The sequence below is a fragment of the Lepeophtheirus salmonis genome, chromosome 7 (genome assembly GCF_016086655.4).
Source record: "Lepeophtheirus salmonis chromosome 7, UVic_Lsal_1.4, whole genome shotgun sequence".
In the NCBI taxonomy this organism is placed as follows: Eukaryota; Metazoa; Arthropoda; class Copepoda; order Siphonostomatoida; family Caligidae; genus Lepeophtheirus; species Lepeophtheirus salmonis.
In genome coordinates this window covers 21,498,342-21,503,481 of record NC_052137.2, presented here as the reverse complement: position 1 = coordinate 21,503,481, position 5,140 = coordinate 21,498,342, and the positions used below count along the sequence as shown (strand labels likewise).

At 31.6% G+C, this 5,140-nt stretch overlaps 1 long non-coding RNA gene across 1 annotated transcript; it reads left to right on the top strand.

Annotated features, from left to right (window-relative positions):
• The first annotated feature begins 3,343 nt into the window (after positions 1–3,343).
• Positions 3,344–4,922, top strand: LOC121122200 (uncharacterized). Its single transcript, XR_005865737.2, has 4 exons — positions 3,344–3,434; positions 3,581–3,852; positions 3,921–4,310; positions 4,373–4,922. It is a non-coding gene; the product is annotated as an uncharacterized lncRNA (long non-coding RNA).
• The last annotated feature ends 218 nt before the right edge of the window (positions 4,923–5,140 follow it).

The following is a 5,140-nucleotide window of genomic DNA, read 5'->3' as shown; positions in this document are numbered from 1 at the left end:
GCGGAGAAATTAAACTTAAATAAAATTAAATTATTTCATAGTAATTATGACACATAACGTAGGAAAGTATAATTAGAAAATAATAGATAAATTAAAAAAGCAGAATATATCATAATTATTCCATCAAAATATACTCTGGGAATTCTGTATTGTTTATATTCTATTTTTCTATATAGTTACTAGATTTGTAATATGTTACTACCCAACACTGGAAATGTACAAATAGGAACAATATAAAAACTACTCAAATATTTAAGCGAAAATGATAAAAATGTCTTACCTGAACTACAGGAGTGTTTTATGTAAAAAAATATGGTTTCGATTAATTAATCATGCTTGAAATGTTGGTTCCTTGGATGCTCCAATGAAGTCCAGGAATTAACTCGATTTATCCTCTTTTTAAAATTAAGTTTTCCACACTTCGATTCATTAAGTCAACTATAGGTAACTGACTCCTTTTCCTAAAATAGCTGATTGTAGACCCCCCACCCCCCTCAACTCTAATAGTTATTTAAAACTGAATAATTATTACAATATAAATTTATAAATTATGACAACATCTTTGATGTGGGTTCTTAACAATCAATTTTTTTAATATATTTGAAAAGGTTCCGTCTGTCATAGGTGTAGTGAATTAGTGTTAGAACGGTCCTTAGAACTGTCAGTACTGACCTAAAACGACGTCATCAGGGACAAAAATTATGGCTTATATGTAGGACTGAACTGGAAGGTCTTCAGTCCTAGGACCGATACCACACTTGTACCCGTTGTAATTTGAGGGAATTAATTAAAATAAATTGGGAACACTTATACAACGACGTGACATATATGCGACATCGTACTTAACGTACTTCATTTTTGCATGCTTTAATTTCTATAAGTTAAGTTAATAATAACCCATGGGGTACCCTATATACAAGGGTGGTCTGAAAAGTTTCCGAACTCAATGTGAAGATAGCAGCACTCGTCAATAAAAGCTTGTCACATCTATCTGGCATCTGTTGACAGTTACTCACCAAAGTTTCAGCCATTTTGAAAGTTCAGTTGTTATGCAACAATCGATTGAGTAGAGTTGATGAGTGTTTATGTGAAAATGGAAAAAATCGAGTATCGAGCTGTCATTAAATATTTGTTTTTGAAAGTGTAACCTTTAAATAAGCAATAGCAGACATATATAGGCTTTTGTGTTAAAAATTGACGCATCTAAGTCAATCTAACATGGAGTAATTGAGCAAGAAAATGTCTCATGAACAATTATATTTCAGAAAAAAATGCCAAGAATGGGTAACAGGGATGTGAGCATCGTGTGGGAAAATGTGTAGAGTTACAAGGAGACTATGTTGAAAAATAAAATAAAAAATTCAGAAAAAAATGACTTTCTTCTCTGTTAAATCGGAAACTTTTCAGACCACCCTATTATATTCGATTTTACAAAAACCGAATTTCACTGTACCTTCAATCAAAGAGTTTTTTAAAAATAGATGGTAAAAAATTATTCTTACATAATATTTTAGATTCATATTTATTCTAATAAAAGGTAAAACTTGATAAATATTATATTTATAGACTTTATGTGACATCTATGCCTAAGCATTACAGTGCCTAGATCAAAGGTTACGAATGTAACACGTCTGAAAATTACGTTGTTGGAAGAAGGAATCCTGCTGCTTCCCCTTCGATCCTCTGTAGCACCGTCTCCCCAGAATCGAGGGATTCTTTTATATAGGGTATAATCAAAGATTCTGAATAACAATTTGTTTTTTACAATTAGATGGGGCACGTCTATATGAAAAATAAGGTAACATTGAAAGGTATGGTTTAAAAGTTTGTCCGCACGCTTATTTTATGTATCTACCTAAAAGTTGGAGACAGTGAAAGCGGAAAGTAGAAATTGAATTATCACAAGCTTTCAGCAGTAAGCGAAGCGACGCGAATCATATTATTTCCATTGCAGAAGGAGGAGAGAGGGATTTAGAATCTTTTAAAGTTATTTGGACAATTACACCTTTCACAGATCGACTCCGAGTCCCTCTTACCTCAACCGGTACTCCATAGGAGACAAACTCACAACTACTCCGGAGATTTATAACTGAAAAGGTTGCGATGGTTGAATCTTAACCTTCCGCTTTCAAGATACAAATAGAAAATGACAAGCGGACAAAGTAATAAATCATCATTCCTACCTTTCCTCAGAAAATAGTTATGATGTCCGTGTGCATATGCCAGTGATTCCCAATCGGAGTACCCAGATGCATTTTTCATGATTCCGTAAGGTTATTAAAAAATGTATTTCCTAAGACTAACAATCCTAGCTCCAAATACTCGGAAAAATTAGTTTCCCCCCTCCCTAAAAAATGAATACTGGGGTCCGCGCTGATGAATACGTCTTGTTACGGAATTCCTTCCACCACACTTGCACATAGACTATAATCACTTAACTCACTAATAAGCCTTAACATAGCACTATATTCGTTAACACACAAATTATATTCGACACAACAAAGCCCAATTATTCACAATAACTATATAGGAGCGTAGCAAACCACCACTAAAAGAACACTAAAAGACGTACTTTGATAAAATGAAGGGAAAAAAGGAAAATAAAGAAACAAGTTGATCTGTAGGAGATTAATTTCACTATTTATAAGCAAAGGAAAGTGATAATTAAATATTAGGCGTATGAAAATTGTCGAAACCCTCGTTAGTATATTTAAAAAAAGTACATGTCGGTGATATATTAATTATTAATCAATTAATAATTATTTCCCTCCAATTTGAAAATTTAAACTTTTAGCGATCAAGGAGCAATAGCTAAGCCTTCAAAAAGTAACTAAATAAAACCACATGTCACATGATCAATATTTGTACAAGGTAGTTCTTGTTGCCACACATTTATTTATTTTTTGTCTGCTAGGGGAGTCAAAGATACTTTAATATTATATAATAATTTTTGTCCACCTTTTTGGAGTTGTTGCTTCATTCAGGGAGAATGTTCCTTAGCTTAAAATATGTTTTTATTTACAAAAGCTGTCATCATTATTCTTGTATTCTTTTTTATCATCACTCCGCCATCATAAAGTCAATGGAGTCCAAAAGTAAACTAGTACTGTCAAAGATTAAGGAAGAACTTGTGAGAAAGGATATCTTGCCATAGACGAGACTACAGGTAGATCCAGACATTAATTATTTTCCCATGGATACGGAGCATGAGGACTTGCACTTGGAACACGAAAAACCCAGTACATGATGACTCTGGACCCGAAAGACCACAAGTATGATAACTCGAACTTGATTTAAACACTGAAACTCTTTACTCTTTTCTTTCATTCTATTTAGTATTTACTATTTAGAATGAGTAATTAATAATTATTTATGGAGTTTGAAGAGGATCTATAATGAAGATGCAAAATACCTAATTGGAATTTTGAATATAGGTAGATACGAGTACATTATTATTTCTTAATATTTGGTTTCTTATATTGGCTGTACTATGTAGGTTTTATTGATGATAACCTCTACAAAAATTGTAGCGGCCTCATTCATAAGTACACATTTAAGTTTAATATTTTTCCTGCCTTAGACGAAAATACATGATGATCCGGACATTGATTGTTCTCCCGTATACCCGAAGCATGAGGACTCGAACTTTGCCTGAACATTGAACAAGTGGACTCAAATACAGCTCTGAATATTGCATCTAATGGATCTTTACTCTTTTTTTTTTTTTTTTTCTTTGGTTTTACTACATAACCGATACAGTTTTTGACTGTATTTAGAATGAATAATTGTTTATGGAATATGAAAAGGATCTAAATGAATATGCAAGATAATTAATGAAAATTACGAATATAGGTAGATACGAGTATAATATTAAAAATATATCTTAATATTTGGTTTCTTATATTTATTGTATTATATAGGTTTTATTGATGATAACCTCGACGAAAATTGAAGAGGCCTCATTCATCAGTTCACATTTAAATTCTGCTTACATGTTTCACTATAAAAAAGGTCTTATATGTCGTGAATGGATAACGTTATTGCTGTTGATTTATTGATTGCATCACTGTCTTCCTCCGTACCATTGAGACTGAATTAAAGTGCTCGGCGTAGTAATCAATCGTTTTCGATCACCAGAATTAAGAAACAAAAATTTTACTTGGTATTTTCGAAGTAACTCGAAGAGAGAGTTGCTATTCTGTTCAGACCATGAGCAAAACAAGTGACATTCGACATCATTTGGAAATTTTGCTTATGGTTTTTGACTGATTTTATACAATAAGCTGTGCCATCGATAATGAAAAACATAAGTAGCTTGCCACAAAAATCTGATTCAAAAATGTTGTTAATACTTTAATTGTTCTATTTTCAGCCTTCTTAACATCTTTCAAGTTTATTAAATAAGGGCAACCTAACAATGACGATATAGAGAAACCATCAATACTGCAGTCATTAATCATAGTTTTGTCCAAAAAAGAAGATTATCATTTCCTACAAGTTCTTTCGTAATCTTTGACTACACTACTTTACTTAGGAACTCCAATTACTTTGTGATGGTGTAGCAAGGAGGAATGGCATTGGCAGTATAAAGTATCATAAATTTTACAAAATGGGATGGCTATCAATATGGAGTGAGACATTGCAGGAGACATGCATCTTGTTCATGTCTTACATAAAATTATATTCTTTCAATAAAGCTTCAAATTAATATCGTCAATACAGTTTTTTTATGGTCTTGAAATTTTCTAAAGGCTTGGATCCCAAAACCACAAAGGCCACGTCACAAAAATCTTAATGCCTTACCAAAAATCTATACTTTTTCTTCTTCTTTATCAGCGAAAAAGGAATTAAAATTATATATAACAATCATTCAATGAAAATTTATGTTTTTTTAATGTCAAAAAATAAAATTTAATAGTTATATTTTCTTGTAACATGCATAATATTATATTTAAAATATGTTAGAATTCTTACATATGAAAAGTATATAATATTGAAATTGTAGGTCCAATGCATCTCAGAATAAATGCACGGAAAAAATTAAACTCCCTATAAGCGCTATATTTTATACAAATCAAAAATTTACATAATGACACGCTATAAAATTAACATAAATTTTTATTTTTAAATTTGACAGCAT